The 21,502-nt window shown below is 37.8% G+C and overlaps 1 pseudogene; it reads left to right on the top strand.

Moving 5' to 3' along the window:
- The first annotated feature begins 19,605 nt into the window (after window positions 1–19,605).
- LOC137757336 (frataxin, mitochondrial pseudogene) lies at window positions 19,606–20,253 on the top strand (annotated as a pseudogene).
- Window positions 20,254–21,502: the final 1,249 nt, after the last annotated feature.

The following is a 21,502-nucleotide window of genomic DNA, read 5'->3' as shown; positions in this document are numbered from 1 at the left end:
GATGTCAGTGTGTGCTTGTGCCAGTCATAGGGCAGTGAAGTCCTACTCCTTACCCAAGAAGGACATGGGGAAATCAGAGCTCTGTAAACAGATGGATTAAAGCACAAACAAGTCATCAGACTATCAAATAGGGGATTATTAGGTGATTGTTAATAACCCTTTTATTAGGGACTAGCAACACTTGCTATTTCTGCTGGTATGATGATCTTTCACTTTATGTTCACAACATGATTGGCAAGTTTCTGTATGCCCAACAGTTAGTCTTTTAAGGCCTTAGAAACTGTGTGTGTGTGTGTGGTGGTTCAAATGCTGCCTGCCTGGAAAAAATGGATCCCCAATGAGAGCAGCTGCCTAGTCACATGATTATATCCCCAAAGCCTTTTTTCCTTGTGGTTTCTAGTGCCAGTAAATTCCCTTCCTTAACATCTCTTTCCTAAGGAATAGTGTAAAAGTGAAATAGAAGGGGAAAGTACAGTCAATATTTAGCGGTTATCTCTCATGTGCTTTCTCACTTTCATATTTTGTCTCATTCAATCCTCATGATGTCCCTAGGTGGTAGGTGCTCTTTACAACCTTCATTTTACAAAAGAAGATCACAGATTTAATGATTTTTCCATGGTTATACAGTAGTAAATGATGTGCTAGAATTCCAGTCTAAGTCTATCTGACTCTGAGGCACAAACACTTCCCACCATGCCTCAGCTACCTCCCTAAGACAGACCTCAGGAAAGAGAATACAATTTATCCCACTGGATCTCTCGTAGTTCCCACCTTGGGAGGCTACATCAGAGAGTCTCCCTAGGAGACTCTCTAAGTCTCTCTAAGTATCACATAGTAGTGTCAAAGTATTATCAGCTCATGATATATTAATCATTCCCATGTAATCAGAAGGATCACATTGATCATGCTATCTCCTTGGCCACAATGTTGTCATTGAAAGAGCATGCTGGAGATATGAGTTCTTGTTTCACCTTCATCATCCCCTAGATGGAGTAAGAAAAGGGTACTTTTCTTGGCCTCAGTTTCCCCCATGGTACACAAAGGAGATTGAACTCAATGATCTCTAAGAGCCTTCCAACACTGATGTGCAATAAACTTACAAGACCTAGCTTTGCTATAGACTCTTGGTAGCAGGAGATCTCAACGGAGAGGAAGGACAGAGAAGATAACCAGAAATGGTAACTATAATACGACTGAGTAAATAACAGGGGCTTAATTTTTTAACTTATGGGCTTTATTGATGTTTTCCATTCCATTTTGGAATCATCTCCATTAAGCGTGCCTCTAGGGATTATTTTCAGATCCTCCAGATGCATCTGAGAAAGTAAGCTTTCCATAAGTAAGAACGACAAAGAGACAGACCATGATGCACTTTTCTTCTCATTTACGTGCTCTATATAACACTAGATCTCTTGTTAAAGTAGTAAATCAGTAACAGTATTGAAAAATATTATATTATATTAAACAACACATATGGATAAAGATTAAAACACCTGGGGTTGGTTAGAGACCCTTTCTCCAAGAAGCCCTAGTTGTTGACAATCACTGATTAATCTTTTCTTCATTCTACCTTCCCTTTGTCTTGTATGGAATGAGTTTCTTATTAACATTAGTTGAACCTTCCTACTCTAGTCCAACACCTCTACAGCAGTGATTCTTAACCTTGGCTTTATACTGGAATCACTTGGGGAGATTTAAAACTGCTGATGCATAGACCTCAGACCTAGAGATTTTAAATTAATCGTTCTGAAATACAGCCTGAGTATTAAAAAACAAACAAACAAACAAACAAAAAAAACCTCCCCAGGTGATACTAATGAGTAGCCAGGGTTGAGAACCTCTTCCCTATAGAAAAATTCTCCTACTCATGGCTTTCTTTATCATGGCCACAGGTAATCTATTTACTCTGTTAAAAGGCCCTTTTAAAACTTCCATCATCTGTTTGTTTCCTGCCTCTCCATACATCTCTTAAACTTAACTCTTTGCCCTTTGAGGTTGAAACTGGTATTCTTCCTAATCTATATTAACTAATCCCCTACAAATCATCCCAATCACAGGATCAAGTGTAAACTTATGCTCAGGTACAGATGGTTTCTAATATGTCAGCTTCCTGGGCAGAATCTTCAGGCTGTGAAAACAAGCAACATCCAAAGCTCACTTTAAAAAAGGGTCTCAGGTTCCAGACTACAAAGGAAGAGATGCATTTCTCTACCACCCCTCCTCCTAAGCACAGCTAAAATCCCTGGACATTATATTTAAAACAAATATGACTATAAAACTCTTAGAGAGAAACATAGGCAGGACATTCTATGACATAAATCACAGCAAGATCCTTTTGACCCACCTCTTAGAGTAATTGAAATAAAAACAAAAATAAACAAATGGGACCTAATGAAACGGAAAAGCTTTTGCACAGCAAAGGAAACCATAAACAAGATGAAAAGACAACCCTCAGAATGGGAGAAAATATTTGCAAACGAAGCAACTGACAAAGGATTAATCTCCAAAACATACAAGCAGCTCATGCAGCTCACTATCAAAAAAACAAACAACCCAATCCAAAAATGGGCAGAAGACCTAAATAGACATTTCTCCAAAGAAGATATACAGATTGCCAACAAACACATGAAAGAATGCTCAACATCATTAATCATTAGAGAAAAGCAAATCGAAACTACAATGAGATATCATCTCACACCGGTCAGAATGGCCATCATCAAAAAATCTACAAACAAATGCTGGAGAGGGTGTGGAGAAAAGGGAACCCTCTTGCACTGTTGGTGGGAATGTAAATTGATATAGCCACTATGGAGAACAGTATGGAAGTTCCTTAAAAAACTAAAAATAGAACTACCATGCGACCCAGCAACCCCACTACTGGGCATATACCCTGAGAAAACCATAATTCAAAAAGAGACATGCACCAAAATATTCACTCCAGCTCTATTTACAATAGACAGGGCATGGAAGCAACCTAAGTGTCCATCAACAGATGAATGGATAAAGAAATGTGGCACATATATACAATAGAATATCACTCAGCCATGAAAAGGAACAAAATTGAGTTATTTGTAGTGAGGTGGATGAACCTAGAGTTTGTCATACAGAGTGAGGTAGGTCAGAAAGAGAAAAACAAATACCATATGCTAATGCATATATATGGAATCTAGAAAGATGGTATTGATGAACCTAGTGGCAGGGCAAGAATAAAGACACAGACATAGAGAATGTACTTGAGGACACGGGGGAGAAGGGGAGGTTGGGATGAAGCAAGAGAGTAACATTGACATATATACACTACCAAATGTAACATGGATGGCTAGTGGGAAGCTGCTGCATAGCACAGGGAGATCAGCCTGGTGCTTTGTGATGACCTAGAGGGGTGGGATAGGGAGGGTGCTAGGGAGGCTCAAGAGGGAGGAGATGTGGGGATATATGTATACATATAGCTGATTCACTTTGTTGTACAGCAGAAACTAACACAACATTGTAAAGCAATTATACTCCAATAAAGATGTAAAAATAAAAATAGATAAATAAAATAAAATAAACAAATAAGAGAAAGCCCTGAAAAGTGGAGAGAAGAAGTCAGACCATCTAGGGGCTATGGAACCTGATGAGTGATACAGCAGTGAGTTCCCTGGGTTTTCTTTTTGTTGCATATATCTCAGACTGGGTGGAAGAAAATCCAGTGACACAGAAATGCCAATGAGCAATAAATGCCAATAAATTCCCCAAGGAAACCCTATTCTTTCCAGCTAAAAGGCAAAGAAAGAGGCAACCTAGCAAGATAGAAACCTTCTAGCTAATAACTGCCCTAAATTGTGGAAATAACTGTGACCCCATCATCATCCTTGTCAATAAAAGCAGTGTGGGGAACCAAGACTTCTACCCTTTCCCTACTCTAATGAATTATCCCTTCCCTTCTTGCCAGGGTGGTATCAGAGAAGACCAAATGAGGACTGGGAACTTTACTGTCTTGTGGTAACAAGCATCCCTCCATAGTATCAGTAGAGGCCTAGTGTGGGGGGGGGGGTGGAATTCTACCCCTCCCCAGTGATAACAAGGCATTCTTCCCATTCCCCTCCAGTGTCAGTGAAGGATGAGTGGGAATCCAGAATATTCACTACCATCCAGAAGTAACAAAGCATCTCCCCACCCAGAGATGTCAGTGGAGGCCACATGGGGAGCAATAAAATGGTGCCACTCCTCCTCCTAGCCAGGGTGGTACCATCAGACCCCCAGTGAAAATCTGAAACTCCCACCTTTTCCCAGCAGTAAGGAGTCACCCCTTTACTCTAGGGTGTCAAGGAAAGCTGGTGGGAGACCTGATTTTCTACTCCCCACCTGTCAGTAATGAAAGAGTGACTATCCTTCTCCCACTGGTGTGATGTCAGAGGAGGCCTGCTAAACAGAATATATTGAAAATACCCAAGGTCTTATAATATAATACACAAAATGCTCATATAAAATAAAACATCACGTTCATAAGAAGAACCAGGAAAATTGCAAATGATAAAAGACAACAGATGTCAATGAAATGACATAGATATTATTATCTCACAAAGATGTTGAAGCAGCCATCATAAAAATTGTTCAGTGAGCAATTATGAATTTGCTTGAAGCAAATGGAAATAACAAAACAAAACAAAACAAAACAAATCAAAAAAAAAACAGTCTCAGCAAAGAAATAGAAGGACCAAATAACTTTTAGAACTGAAAGATGCAATACTTGTAATAACTCAATGGATGGACTCAAGAGCACAGTGAAGAAGAGAGAAAAGATCACTGAACTTGAATATACAATAATATTAATTATCCAATTAGAACAACAGAGAAAAATAAACTTAAAAAAAAAGGAACCAAGATACTGGCGATGAATAACTGGAATTTGAAATTTAATCACAGTGTTATTTACACTAGCACCTCTCCCAAAGGAAATACTTAGTTATAAGTCTAACACAATATGTACAAGATCTTTATGAGGAAAACTACAAAACTCTGATGAAGAAATCAAAAAAAAAAAAAAAACTAAGTAAATGGAGAGATATTCCATGTTCATGGATAGGGAGACTCAATATTGTCAAAATGTCAGTTCTTCCTAATTTGATTTATTGATTCAATGCAATCCCAATCAAAATCCCAGCAAGCTATGTGGTGGATATTGACAAGCTGATTCTAAAGTTTATATAAACAGGCAAAAGACCCAGAATAGTGAACACAATATTGAAAGACAAGAACAAAGTTAGAGGACTGATATTACTGTTATCAAACTCAGGTTTGGCTGCTTGCCACTTGAAAGCCAACACTCGAAAGACAAATGTTGGTAGGAAAGGAAAGATTGTTTTATTCAGGAGGCCGGCAACCTAGTGAGAAGGTGGACTCATGTTCAAAAGCCAACTTCACACTATCAATCAGGGAGAAAGAGCTTTTAAAGGGGAGTTTCAGGAGTGTATAGGTGGAGGAAGGGTCCTAGGTGCAGAACAGCACAGTCAGCTCCAACAATCATCTTGAAATTGCTCATGCAGTGGTCTGATCAGCATCATCTTGATTGTTTTAAGTACAGTTGCTCTTCAGTTCCAGGGTTGGTTTGTTCCCATTTCCTTGAGACCAGTTCTCGAAATTGTGCAAGATGGAGAAGCTTATATCATGGCTACAGTCTGGTCATAGTGTAGTTAACTTCTTTCACCTGGTGGGGATTTTCAGTACCTGTAAAACAGCCCAAAGGAGATAGCTCAGAATATTATCTATAGCCCTTGAGGAGGAACTCAATGTCCTTGATTTTGTTTAATGACTAAACTAATATTATTTTGTGCTGCTTGACTGCTTTTCTTTTCTCCTGCATTTTTCTACTTCTATGATTAAATTTATTCTTTGCCTAAAGTTTTTCTACAGACAAGAGGCAGTCAGAGGACTTGGGTGGGGGGACGTCTGTCCTGGGAAGGCCCCATAGGGTCCTGCTCCATTACACTGCTTGAATTCAACACTTACTATAAATCTACAGTAATCAAGACAGCGTGGTATTGGTGAAAGAATAGACAAATATAGATCAATGGAACAGAAGGGTCCAGAAGTAGAACCACATAAATATAGTTAACTGATCTTTGACAAGGGAGCAAAGACAATACAATGGAACAAAGATAGTCTTTTCAACAAATGGTGCTGGAACAAGTGGGCACCTACATGCAGAAACATAAATCTAAGCACAGAACTTACACTCCTCACAAAAATAAACCCCAAATGAATCACAGGCCAAAATGTAAAATGCAAAACTATAAAACTAAATGTAACATAGGAAAAAATCTAGACAACTTTGGGTTTGTTGGTGAGTTTTTAGGTACCACACCAAAGGCACAGTCCATGAAAAAACGAATTGATAAGCTGGACCTCATTAAAACTAAAAATTTCTGCTCTGCAGAAGACACCATCAAGAGAATGAAAAGACATGCCACAGACTGAGAGAAAGTATTTGCAAAAGACATATCTGATAGAGGACTGTTATCCAGAATATATAAAGAACTCTTAAAACTAAGCAATATGAAAACAAACTGATTAAAAAATGGGCTGAAGACCTTAACAGACACCTCACCAAAGAGATACACAGATGGAACATAAGCTCATGAGAAGATGCTCCAAACCATATGTCATCAGGGAAATTCAAATTTAAAAAAAACAATGAGTTGCAATTAGACACTTATTGAAATGTCAAACATCCAGAACACTGACAACAGTGAATGCTCATGAGGATGTGGAGCAACAGGAACTCTCCTTCATTGCTCTGCTCTGAAGTGTGTGTGTGTGTGTGTGTGTGTGTGTGTGTGTATTTCTATCAAATTCTATTACATGTATAGATAGACTGATGTAACTACCACCACAATTATGATACAGAATTGTTCTAAATAACTTCTAAGTAGTAATCTTCATAGTCACATCCTCTGAACATTTTATACTTAGATGTATGGCATAGAATGAGTTACTTTTTTTAATAAGGTATGAAGTTTACAGCAAGGATTTTGGGGGGGGGATGTTTGTTCCTTGTTGCTTATGGAGTCTAATCACCATTGTTTGAAGCTATCCTTTCTTGTATTTTTTTTGAAGTTTTGTTAAAATGCAGTTGGCTGTACTTGCATGAGTCTATTTTAGAACCCTCTATTCTTTTCTATTGAAATATGTGTCCACCCCCCACTATTAACACACTGTCCTGATTAATGTAGCTATACAAGCTTTTAAATTGATAGAGTGGTTTTTCCCATTTTATTCTTCTTTTAAAAATTGTTATAGCTATTTTAGTTCCTTTGACTTACCTTATCAATTTTAGATTAAGCTTGTCAATATGTAGAAAAGAATCCTGCTGGGATTTTTGTAGAAATTGTATTAAACATATAGATCAAATTGGGGAGAATTGAAATCCTTTCTTTCTTGAGTTTCCCAATCTGTGAATAAAGTATATCTCTCCATTTTTTTTAAGTTCTTTAATCAACATTTTGTAGTTTTCAGCACATAGATCCTACATATTTAGTTATATTTATACTTAAAGATCTTATTTTATTTTGTGCCTATTATAAATGTTATTGTGTTGTAAATGTGATTTCTAATTTTTCGTTGGTAATGTAAAGAGATGCAATTGACTTTTGTGCATTGAACTTTTATTCTGTGCCATTGTTAAACTTCCTTATTAGTTCTGTTCTCTTCTCTCTCTCTCCCTCTCTCTCTCTCTGTGTGTGTGTGTGTGTCTCTCTCTGTAGCTCCTTTGAGTTTTTGTATGTAGACAACCATGCCATCTGATAGTAGGGACAAGTTAATTTCTCCCTGTCCAATCTGTACATATTTTATTGCCTTATTGCACCGGCTAGGACTTTCAGTATTATGTGTAATAGCAGTGGTGCCTGCACAAAATTGCCCTCTTCACAAACTTAGGAGGAAGACATTCAGTTTTTCACCACTAAGGATAATGTTAACTGTGGGTATTTTGTACATGTTCTTTATCAGATTGAGGGCATTCCTTTTTATTTAAAATTTGGTGACAATTCCTGAGCTAAATGGTATTGAATTTTATAAAATGCTTTTATATAATTATGTGGGGGTTTTTTATACTGTTAATATGATATTTTACATTTCTTTTGAATATTGAACTAGTTTTACATTTATGAAATAAATTCTTTTTATGGTTTACTATTATATATTGATTTGATTTGCTAAAAATTTGTTGAACATTTTTGAATTTATGTTTATAAATGCTATTTATAGATTAACATATCCATCACCACAAATAGTTACCAATTGTGTGTGTGTGTGGTGATAATATTTAAGATCTACTCTCTTAGCAACTCTCAGGTGTACAATACAGTATCATTAACTATAGTCAACATGCTGTACATTAGGTCACCAGAACTTATTCATCTGATAACTGGAAGTTTGTTTATACCCTTTGACCATCATAACCCATTTCCCCTTTCCCTGCAGCCCCTGAGAACCACTATTCCACTCTTTGTTTCTATGAGTTCATCTTCTTTAGATTCAACATATAAGTAAGATCATACAGTATTTGTCTTTGTCTATCTGACATATTTCACTAAGCAAAATTATCCCTAGGTTCATCCATGTTGTTGCAAATGGCAGAATATTTTTTAAAATTTTTTATGGCTGAATAATATCCCATTATATATTTTAAAAGACCATATTTTCTTCATCCATTCACCCATTGACAGACACTTATGTTGTTTCCATGTCAGCTATCTCAAATAATATACAATGTACATGGGGGAACAGATATTTCTATGAGATAGTGACTTCATTTCCTTTGGATATATACCCAGAATTGAGATTGCTGAATCCTATGGTAGCTCTATTTTTAATTTTTTAAGAAACTTCCATACTGTTTTCTATAGCGGCTGTATCAATTTACATTCCCACCAACAGTGTACAAGGGTGTTCTCACCACATCCTTGCCAGCATTTTTCTCTTGTCTTTTTGATAATGGTCATTGTAACAGATTTGAGGTGATATCTCATTGTGGTTTTGATTTATATTTTCCTTATGATTAGTGAGCACGTTTTCACATACCTGTTGGCCATTTGGATGTCTTCTTTGGAAAAATTCAAGTCCATTGTCCATTTAAAAATCAGATTAGGATGATAATGATGATGATGATGATGAATTTTTGTTATTGAATTGTATAAGTTACTTACATATTTTGGAAATTAGCCCCTTATCAAACATATGGTTTGCAAACATTTTCTCCCATTCTGTAGGTTGGCTTTTCATTTTGTTGGTCTTTCTTTGACTGTACATAAGCTTTTTAGTTTGACGTAGTCCAACCTGTTTATTTTTGTTTTTGTTGCTTGTGATTTTGGTGTCATATCCAAAAAAACATTGACAAGACCAATATCAAGGAGGTTTTTCCGTATGTTTTCTTCTAGGAGTTTTATGATTTAACATATTACATTTAAATCTTTAATCCATTTCAAGTAAATTTTTGTAACTGATATAAGAGTTAGGGGTTCGGTTTCATTCTTTTGCATGTGAATATCCAGTTTTCAAAACACTATTTATTGAAGAGATTATTTTCTCCCCATTGAGTATTCTTCAATCCCTTGTCAGATATTCGTTTGTATGCATGAAATATGCAAGGGCCCTTGATTCAGTTCCACTAATCTATGTGTCTGTTTCTAAGACATTACCAATCTATTTTGATTACTATAGTTCTATAAAGTAGTTTGATCAGGAAGTATTATGCTCCAGGTTTGTTTGTGTTTCTCAAGATTGCTTTGGCTATTCAGGGTCTTCTGTGGTTCCATATATATTTTGGGATTTTTTCCTCCTGGTTTTGTGAAAAATACCATTGGGATTTTGATAGGAATTTACATTCAATCTATAGATGATTTGGGATAGTATGGACATTTAAATAATATTAACTCTTCCAATCCATGAACACAGCATATCATTCCACTTATTTGTGTCTTTCATCAATTTCTTTCATCAATGTCTTTTGTTTCCACTGTACAGATCTTTCACCTCCTTGGTTAAAGTTATTCATAATGATTTCATTATTTTTTTTTTTTTTAGAAATTCACGTTCTATTTATTTATTTATTATTTATTTATTTATTTATTTATTTATTTATTGCTGTGTTGGGTCTTCGTTTCTGTGCGAGGGCTTTCTCTAGTTGTGGCAAGTGGGGATCACTCTTCATCGCGGTGCGCAGGCCTCTCACTATCGCAGCCTCTCTTGTTGCGGAGCACAGGCTCCAGACGCGCAGGCTCATTAATTGTGGCTCACGGGCCCAGTTGCTCCGTGTCATGTGGGATCTTCCCAGACCAGGGCTCGAACCCGTGTCCCCTGCATTGGCAGGCAGATTCTCAATCACTGCGCCACCAGGGAAGCCCTATTTCATTATTTTTGATGCTATTGTAAATGAGACTTTCTTCATTTCTCTTTCTGATAGTTTAGTATTAGTGTATAGAAATGCAACTAAATTTTGTATATTAATTTTACATCCTGCATTTTTACTGAATTTGTTAATTAATTCTTACAGTTTTTTGTGAAGTCCTTAGAGTTCTATATATAAGATGGTGCCATCTGCAAAGACAATTTTACTTCTTCCTTTCTGATTTGGATGGCTTTTATTTATTTTTCTTTTCTAATTGCTCTGGCTAGGACTTCCAGTACCATGTTGAATAGAAATGGGTACTCTTATCTTCTTCCTTGTCTTAGAGGAAAAGCTTTCAAATTCTCACCATTGATTGTGTATGACGTTAGCTGTATGTTTGTCATATATGATCTTTATTATGTTGAGGCATGTTGCTTCTATACCTAACTTATTAGGAGTTTTTACCATGAAAGTGTGCTGAATTTTCTCAAACTCTTTTTTTCTGCATTTATTGAATGGGTCATATGATTTTTATCCTTCATTCTATTAATGTTGTATATCATGTTTAGTGATTTGCATATGTTGAACCATCCTTGCATCACAGGGATAAATCTTACCTGATCATGGTGTATGATACTTTTATGTGCTGTGGAATTCAGTTTGCTAGTATTTTGTTTTGAAATTTTGCATCTATATTTATCAGAGATATTAGCTTGTAGTTTTCTTTTGTTATATTCTCCTTGTCTGATCTTGGCATCAGAATAATGTTGGACTTGTAACATTAGTTTGGGCACGTTCTCTTCCTTAATTTTTTTTGAATGAGTTTGAGAAGGATTGACACTAATTCTTTAAATGTTTGGCAGAGTTCACCATTGAAACAATCTGGTCCTGGGTTTTCTTTGCTGAGAGGTTTTTTCATTACTACTTCAATGTCTGTAGTCATTACTGGTCATTACAGATTTTCTATTTCTTCATGATTCAGTCTTGATAGCTTGTATGTTTCTAGAAATGTAACAATTTCTTATAGGTTATTGTAGCATAAGTGCCTAACAATAAGCTCCTTTGATTGTGATGTAAATGCCTGACATTAAGCTTTTGATTTACAAAGCATCCATTTCAAAGACATTTACTTCAAATAAACATGTTGCCAGGTACACAACTAGATAAAGAACAAAGCTACCCCACCCACGATGTTCCCCTTTTAGAAAGCCCTGGGTAACCTAGATAACTGACCATTTGAGTGACCCCACATTCCCTTCTCCACACTTCCTACTCATATTTTTTTTAATTTGAAAATAAAGAGTGAACCCATGAAATCCTAGGCATCCCACTCCCAATCTCAATAAAGGCAGAAACTCAGATCTTCTCTCTCTCTCTCTCTCCCTCTCTCTCTCTCTCTCTCTCTCTCTCTCCCTCTCTCCCTTCCTCCCTTCCTCTCCTTCTCCCTCTCCTTCTCCCTTGTCTTCTCTTTTTCTCTCTACCTATGACTTCACTGTGTGGTCCTGGGCCTGACATGTACCCTCCAGGACCTGTGAGTACTAAACCTTGTTTTTCCAAAATTCCCTGATTGATGTTTCTGCGGTGCATCTTGCAATCATAATAAGAACCACAAGGGCTGGACCAGCCACAAGATTATCTCTTGTCAAATTTCTGTAGATGTTAGCCACAAGTAGCACAGAGCCTAGTGAGTGCTCCCAGGCATTCTAGCTGATAGTGTGACTATTGTTAGTTTGTGACTGAACACAAAACATTTTAACAGTTTGTTGTCATATAATTGTTCATAGTAGTCTCATGATCCTTGGTATTTCTGTGTTGTGAGTTGTAATGTCGCTTCTTTCATTTGTAATTTTGTTTGAGTCCTCTTTTTTTTTTCTTAGTCTAAATAAAATTTTGTCAGTTTTATTATTTTTTTCAAAAGAAACAACTCCTACTATCAGTGATTATTTTTTCCTATTCTCTATGTCACTTATTTCTGCTCTCTTGCTATTTTCTTCTGCTGACTACGGGCTTATTTTTTCTTCCTTATCTAATTCCTTGAGGTGTAAAATTAAGTTGTTATTTGAGATTTTTATTTTTTCTTAATGTAGGAATGTATCACTATAAATGTCCCCTTAGAACCACTTTGGCTACATCCAGATAAGTTTTGGTATGTTGTGCTTTTATCTTGTCTCAAGGTAATTTGTGATTTCCCTTTTGATTTCTTCTTTGACCCATTGGTTTCTCAGGAGTGTGTTGTTTAATTTCTACATATTGTGTATATTCTAGTTTTCCTCCTGTTATTGATTTGTAGTTTCATGCCATTTTAGTCAGAAAAGATACTTAATATGATTTAAGTCTTAAATTTGTTAAAGCTTGCTTTGTGTTCTAACATATGGTCTATCCTGGACAGTATTTCATGTGCACTTGAGAAGAATATGTATTCTTGATGCTGTTAGGTGGAATTTTCTGTATATTTCTTTTAGGTCCATTTGGTCTTTTTTTTTTCAATAATTTCCATTTGGTGTTTAGTGTTATTCAGATACATTGTATCCTCATTAGTTTTCTGTCTGGGTAAAGTATATCCATTATTAAAAGTGAGGTACTGGGGCTTCCCTGGTGGTGCAGTGGTTGAGAATCTGCCTGCTAACACAGGGGACGTGGGTTTGAGCCCTGGTCTGGGAAGATCCCACATGCCACGGCACAACTAGGCCCGTGAGCCACAACTACTGAGCCTGTGTGTCTGGAGCCCGTGCTCCACAACATGAGAGGCCCGCACACCGTGATGAAGAGTGGCCCCTGCTTTCTGCAACTAGAGAAAGCCCTAGCACAGAAACAAAGACCCAACATAGCAATCAATCAATCAATCAATAAAATAAATAAATCTTTAAAAAAAAAAGTGAGGTACTGAATTCTCTTACTATCATTGCATTGCTTTCTATTTCTCCCTTCAGTTTTGTTAATATTTGCTTTAAATATTTAGGCCCTCCAATACTGGGTCCATATATATTTCTAATTTTATAGCCTCTTTATGGATTAATCTCTTTATCACTATATAGGGACATTCTTTGTCTCTTGTGACCAATTGTAACTGAAAATCTATTTTATCTGATATAAATATAGCCACTCCTGCTCTCTTTGGGTTTCTATTTGTATGGAATATTTTTTCCTATCCTTTTACTTTTAGCCTATGTGTATTTTTTAAAGCTAAAGCAAATCTCTTGTTGGCAGTATATTTTTGGATCTTATTTTTTAATTCAATCAGCCGCTCTGTCTTTTTGATTTGACAAATTTAATCCACTTATGTTTAAAGTATTTATTGATAGGTAAGGACCTACTGTTATCATTTTGTTCACTGTTTTCTGTTTTCTAACTTCCTTTGTTCCTTTATTCTCTTGTTTCTGCCTTATATATTTATATATTAGTGGCATGCTTTAATTCTTTTCTGTTTATCTTTTTGGTATCTGCTATAGTATTTTCCTTTGTGATTACCATGAGTCTTACATAAAACATCTCATAGATATAACAGTCTGTTTTTAACTGATAAACACTTACCTTTAGTTCCACATAAAACCTATAAACTTTTACTTCTCCTCTCCCCATATTTTATGCTATTGGTGTCACACTTAACACTTTTATATTGTGCATCAAATAACAAATTATTTTATCTATAGGTACTTTTAATACTTTTGGCCTTTAACTTTTATACTAAAGATAAATGTGATTTATGTATCACCATTACATTAGGATATTCTGAATTTGACTCTATATTTACCTTTACCAGTGAGTTTAATAGTTTTATATGTTTTTATGTTGTTTTTTATCATCCTTTTACTTCAGGTTAAAGAACTCCCTTTGGCATTTCTTGTAAAACAGGTCTAATGTTGGTGAAGTACCTCAGCTTTCGTTGTCTGGGAAAGTCTTTATTTTTCCTTAATTTCTGAAGGACTCTTTTACTAAATATAGTACTCTAAAAGTTGCCATTTTTTATTTCAGTTCTTTAAATATAGTCCATCTCCTCCTGGCTTGCAAAGTTTCTGTAGAAAAATCTGCTGATGGCCTTATGGGGGTTCCCTTGTATCAGATGAGTTGTTTTTCCTCTTGTTGCTTCCAAAACTCTGTCTTATTTTTTCTAACATTTTGATTATAATGCGTCTTGAGGTAATCTTCTTTGGGCTGTTCTTTTCTGGAGGTCATTTGAGCTTCCTCTACCTGGATGTCCTTATCTCTCCCAAGATTTGGGAAGTTTTCAACTCTAATTTTTTAAAATAATTTTCTTCTCTTTTCCCTTCTCCTCCTCCTTCTCCTTCTATTTCTTCTTCTTCTTCTTCTTCTTCTTCTTCTTCTTCTTCTTCTTCTTCTTCTTCTTCTTCTTCTTCTTCTTCTTCTTCTTCTTCTTCTTCTTCTTCTTCTTCTTCTTCTTCTCCTTCTCCTTCTCCTTCTCCTTCTCCTTCTCCTTCTCCTTCTCCTTCTCCTTCTCCTTCTCCTTCTCCTTCTCCTTCTCCTTCTCCTTCTCCTTCTCCTTCTGCTTCTCCTTCTCCTTCTCCTTCTCCTTCTCCTTCTCCTTCTCCTTCTCCTCCTTCTCCTTCTTCTCTTCTCCTTCTCCTTCTCCTTCTTCTTCTTCTTCTTCCATCATGTGAATGTTCATTAGCTTCATGATGTCCCATAATTCAAGTATGCTTTCTTTTCTCTTCTTCATTCTGTTTTCTTCTTTTTGTTCCTTTAACTGGCTAATTTCACATGAGTTCTCTGACTTTTTCTTCTGCATGATCAATTCTGTTGTTGAAGATCTCTGCTGAATTTTTCAATTCTTGAAAGAGTCTCAGCTCCAGAATTTCTGTTTGGTTCTTTTTCATAGTTTCTATTTTTTAATTAAACTTCTCATTTTGTTCATGCATTGTTTTCCTGTTTTCATTTAGTGGTCTATATGTTTCCTCTAGCATTTCATTTAATTTATTTTAAATGATTATCTTGAATTCTTTATCAGGCAATTTGTAAATCTCCATTTCTATTTTTTTTAATAAATTTATTTATTTATTTATTTTTGGCTGTGTTGGGTCTTCGTTTCTGTGTGAGGGCCTTCTCTAGTTGTGGCGAGCGGGGGCCACTCTTCATCGCGGTGCGCGGGCCTCTCACCGTCATGGCCTCTCTTGTTGCAGAGCACAGGTTCCAGACGCGCAGGCTCAGTAGTTGTGGCTCAAGGGCTCAGCCGCTCCGTGACATGTAGGATCCTCCCAGACCAGGGTTCGAACCTGTGTCCCCTGCATTGGCAGGAGGATTCTCAACCACTGCACCACCAGGGAAGCCCTAAATCTCCATTTCTTTAGGGTCAATTACTGGAACTTTATTAGTTTCTTTTGGTGGTGCCATTTTGCCTGATTTTTTGTGGTCTGTGTAGTTTTATTTTGGTGTCTAAGAATTTTAAATAGAAAACACCTCTTCCGGTCATTACAGATTGATTTTGACCTCCTGCTTTCAGTTCACTGGGCTGATAAGAGAACCTCCAGAATTGCAGTTGTCCTGGTTTGGAGCCAGGTTATGAGGCTGTTGGTGAGTCTACAGTGGAGTTCACAGTTGGCAAGTTAACAGGAACTCAAGTTTCCATGGATCCTGTCTGGCCCCTGGGTAGATGGGACTCCCTCCAGTACCTTGTTTGGTAGGGAGGCTCTGGGACAAGGGTCTGCCTCAAGGTCCAAAGTTGACTGCAGACCACAGACCACAGGCCTATTGCAAAGTGTACAATTAGGTGTAGCTCCCACCAGGTCCTGGGAGAGCTCCTGCCTGGTCATAGGGGGGATCCAGTCTGGATGGCTGCATGGTCCCTTGGATCATGGCTGAGAAGCACTGGAACTGAGTTCCAGGACTATTTCAGGTCCCACTGCCAAGACTGATGTCTGTAAACCTTGCTTTTGATGTATGGATGGGAATGTTTCCCACCAGGTCTCGGCTGGATGTTTCCTTACCACAGCTGGAGGGATTGGAGTCAAGAATAGAGATGCTTCAATATCTCCTGAGGTGCAGGTGGGATGTGTGTCCTGCTTGGTCCCTGTGCCAGCAGGAATGGTATGTAGACTTCAGCTGGAGGGACCTAGAACCAAGTATGGGGCCCTTTCAGGATCTACAGTCTGACTGAGGTTAGCAGGCTTACTTCCTTCCTGGAGCCCCTGGTTCATAGCTCTGAGGAGATAGAGCAGGTTCATGGGCTACTTGAGGGTCCACAGCTGGAACTGAGCTCTGTTATGCCTATTACCCAAGGCATGGTAGGGCATGGTTCCTCCCAGGTGCATTGGCATATGATACTGGTAACAGGACCAAGACAAGATGGGGCAGTAGACTAGTCCTCAGGTGTACAAAGCAATTTCTGGGACTGTAGCTAGGATTCTGGTCAGTAAGTCAGGAGCCTGGGTGCAGAGCTCTCTCTCTCTTCTCAAAACAGCTCTCCTTGGTCTCAGACTCCACTGGGGTTTCACAATCTTCTACCCGAATATTAAAGCTCCCACAAAGGCACTTTTGTCTGTGACTGGTTGCCAAATTGCTGTTGAAGGAGGATATTAGTGGGGGATATTTTATTCCTCCATTTGGTGACATCACTTCTTCAGTCATTTCTTATTTCTAGCATAAACATTTAGAGGTACAAATTTCCCTTAGAGTATGGTCTCATTGCACCTCACAAGATTTGAGAAGTTCTAATTTCCCCCTCTTTTAAATAGACTATTTCCTAGAAAAATTTTAGGTTCACAGGAAAATTAAGCAAAAAGTACAGAGAATTCTCATTTACCACTGTCCTCCACCATGCACACAGCCTCTCCCACTCTCAATACATTTGAGAATGGTACATTTGTTACAGTTGATAAACTTACATTGATACATCGTCATTGCCCCAAATCCATAGTTTACACAAGTGTTCTCTTTTTGTTGTCCATATATCTACCACTATAGTATCATACAGAATAATTTCAATGCCCTAAAAGTCCTCTGTGCTCTGCCTATTCATCCCTCTCTCCCCACAAGTTCCTGGAAACTACTGATCTTTTTACTGTCTCATAGTTTTATCTTTTCCAAAATGCTATGTAGTTGGAATCATACAGTGTGTAACCATTTCAGCTTACATCCTTTCACTTTGTAATATGCCTTTGAATTTACTTCATGTCTTTTCATAGCTTGGTAGCACATTTCTTTTTAGTGCTGAATAATATTCCATTGTCTAGATGTACCACAGTTTATTTATCCATCCAACTACTGAAGGACATTAAGTTGCTTCCAAGTTTTGGCAATTGTGAATGAAACTGCTGTAAACATCTGTGTACAATTTTTGTGTGGACATAAGTTTTCAACTCATTTGGGTAAATGCCAAGGACTGTAATTTCTGAAACATATGGTAAGAGTATATTTTGTTTTATAAAAAAAACTGCCAAACTTTCTTTCAAAGTGGTTGTGCTATTTTGCATTCTGACCAACAATGAGAGATCTTTTCTCCTCCACATCCTTGCCAGTATTTCGTGGAGTTAGTGTTTTGGATTTTAGCCAATCTAATAAGTGTGTAGTGGTAACTCATCTTTGTTAATTTACAATTCTCTAATGCCATATGATGTTGAGCACATTTTCATATGTTTATTTGCTATCTGTATATATTCTTTGGTGAGGTATATGTTCAGATCTTTTGCCCACTTATTTATCAGGTGGCTTATTTACTTATTGTTGAGTTTTAAGACTTTTTTTTTTGGATACAAGTTCTTTATCAGATGTGAGTTCACAATTATTTTCTCCCAATTTGTGGCTTGTCTTTTCACTCTCTTAAGATCTATGTACTTTTTATTTTCTTTGAGACGTTCTATTTGAGTCATTGAATAACTAAACATGTGTGCTTTAATATCCAAATGTTGAAGCTTTTTCTGATTTCTTTATGTTACTGATTTCTAGTTTGATTCTATTATGACCAGAAAATTATGATTTCAATTTTTTAAATATTATGATTTCAATTTTTTTAAATTTGTTGAGGTTTGTTCTATCACTTGAAATTTTCTATACATTGGTAACAATTCTATGGGCACTTGAAAAAATTTTGTATTATGCTGTTGTTGGGTGAAGTGTTATATTCATTTAGATCTTGTTAGTTGAATTAGTTGTTCAGATTTAATAAATCTTTGCTAATTTTCTGTCTCTTAATTCTGTCAGTTGCTCAGAGAGGAATGTTGAAATCTTCTACTATAATTCTGCATTTGTCTATCTCTTTTTAACTCTATCATTTTTTGCCTCATGTATTTTGAGGCTATGCTGTTTGGATATGCTCTTTATTTTCAATCACTACATATATGACATAAGTCTAGTAATATGAACATTTTACCACTTTGAGTGAAGTATGAAAACTTTACTTCAATTGACTTCCTCTTGATCTCTTGTTGGATGTTTGTGGAGGAGCTAAACTTTCAAGATTTAGTGGCTTCCCTGGCAACACTCCGCACAGCCTGGTATGAATGGGGCTCCCCGGCCCCTCTCTCCCACAACCCTAGCAGACAGTCTACTAGGGCAGCATGAGTATTGGTAGGAACATAGAATTTAGTTCGAAGAGACCTGGGTTTAGCCCTCAGCTGTGTCACTTTCCATTTTTGTTAACTTAAGGAAGTAACAACCTCTCTGAGCCTCATTTTTTTCTCACAGGTTTGTCATAAGGGCTACATGGGTTGACATTTTACTAACTTGTGTGCAACTGCCTAGCCCAGTGCCTTGACAACTGTCCTCTGCCGCATACCCTACACTTCCATTCTGGACATAAGCCTCAGTTACCATGTTACATTATTCAGCTCCAACCTGGGCTAGACTCCCAGTCTGCCTACTTTCTCAACTTGGTCTTAGTCTTCCAAAAAGCACTCCTTTAAAAAAACCCCTTGCTTACACAATCAATGCTTTCTGGAACTGTTGTGTTCAACAAAATGCTGTAATTTGAATCCTTTCATTTCCCCTTTGGAAAAATATCTATTCAGGTCTTCTGCCCACTTTTTAATTGAGTTGTTTATTTTCTGATGTTGAGTTCTATGAGCTGTTTATATATTTTAGACATTAACTCCTTATCAGCCATGTCATTTGCAAATATTTTCTCCCATTCAGCAGGTTATATTTTTATTTTGTTGATAGTTACCTTTGTTGTGCAAAAGCTTTTAAGATTAATTAGGTCCCATTTGTTTATTTTTGCTTTTATTTCCTTTATTTTAGAAGACATATCTAAAAAATATTGCTACCATTTATGTCAAAGGGTGTTCTGGATGTGGACGCTGGGGCGCCGAGCGGCTGCCAGACTCTTGCCCTGCTCGGCCCCCCAGGGTTCTGCCCAGGCCCACGCCAGGGCCCTGCGGCCAATGAAGGACCCACAGCTCTATGGCTGCCGGGGCCTGCGCACCGGGACCGCTGCGGCCGGCACACCCAGTCAGCCCAGTCTGAGCCTCTGCTGCCTCAACCAGATCCTGAATGTCAAAAAGCAGTGTGTCTGTTGGATGAATTTGAGGACAACGGGAACTTTGGGTGACGCTGGCCCTCTGGACGATACCACTTATGAAAGACTGGCCGAGGAGACGCTGGACTCCTTAGCAGGGTTTTTTGAAGACCTTGCAGACAAACCTTACACATTTGAAGACTATGATGTCTCCTTTGGGAGTGGTGTTTTAACAATTAAACTGGGTGGAGATCTAGGAACGTACGTGATCAACAAACAGACCCCAAACAAGAAAATCTGGTTATCTTCACCATCCAGTGGTCCCAAGTGTTACGACTGGATTGGGAGAAACTGGATGTACTCCCACGATGGTGTGTCCCTCCACGAGCTGCTGGCCACAGAGCTGACTCAAGCCTTAAAAACCAAATTGGACTTATCTTCTCTGGCCTACTCTGGAAAAGGCACTTGCTGCCCAGCCTAATGCTAAAGACATTGAAAGCTCTAAAGCCAAGATCCCGGTTTCATTCTGCAGCTGAATGGCTAGTTTTTTCCATTCGTGCTTTTGAGGACAGTTGCATTATGTGTAACGGCTCTGTGAAAAGACCGTGTCAACTTCCGCCCTGCCCCTAAGTTCAGATTTTTAATTTCCACTGGTTTCTTTGGATTTATTGTCTGATTTCCTCCCTCAAGTGATAGCCCTTATATTTCATAATGTCTGTATGCCCATACCTTTAATATATAACCTCACAACAAAGAAAAAGAAGAAGGACAAATTCCAGGAGGAGAAATGAATTGGCTTCACCATTCATTCTCTGAAAGACTTACTACAATAACTGCATGAAGAGTGGCTGGCCAACCTTGCCATCCTGTCTCAAAATGAGACTCATTAAAGGGAAGCCTAAAACATTCCTACTCCTCTTGAAAGTGTAAACACTTCTAAGCCCTTTAGTATTGAAACATCAGTAGCAACTCGGGAATTCTCAAACCGAATACCATTTTCTCTCTGTGCTTTGTGACTGTCAGGGTGTGGCTCGCATGGGGTGACACAGGGAGATATCATGCTGTGTCTTCCATATGTGCATATATATGTACACACACATTTACATGTGTGTGTACATATATATTTTTTAAATTTAAGGGTCAGTATAAAATAAGCTATCACAACACTGGTCTGAGGATGCAAAAAATCTCCCAAAAGCCATCTCTGTAAGCTCATGGATATAGTATAATAAATGAGGTCATGGAGCTGAGGAGGTGCTTGGTAAATTGTGAAAGGCCACATAAATGAAAAGATGTTGGTGTTAATGAAAGGAACCCCGGTCTTACACTTGGCCCAGCCCAAAAGTAGTTGTCTGTCTCTGGGCAAGTTTCTTTTTTTTTTTTAAATATTTATTTATTTATTTATTTATTTATTTATTTATTTATTTATGGCTGTGTTGGGTCTTCATTTCTGTGAGAGGGCTTTCTCTAGTTGTGGCAAGCGGGGGCCACTCTTCATCGCGGTGCGCGGGCCTCTCACTATCGCGGCCTCTCTTGTTGCGGAGCACAGGCTTCAGACGCGCAGGCTCAGTAATTGTGGCTCACGGGCCCATTTGCTCCACGGCATGTGGGATCTTCCCAGACCAGGGCTCGAACCCATGTCCCCTGCATTGGCAGGCAGATTCTCAACCACTGCGCCACCAGGGAAGCCCTGGGCAAGTTTCTTGAACTCCCGAGACCTCTGTTTTCCC

The sequence above is a fragment of the Eschrichtius robustus genome, chromosome X (assembly GCF_028021215.1).
Source record: "Eschrichtius robustus isolate mEscRob2 chromosome X, mEscRob2.pri, whole genome shotgun sequence".
Lineage (NCBI taxonomy): Eukaryota > Metazoa > Chordata > Mammalia > Artiodactyla > Eschrichtiidae > Eschrichtius > Eschrichtius robustus.
The sequence above is the reverse complement of the archived record's forward strand: the minus strand, read 5'-3'. Positions and strand labels throughout refer to the sequence as shown.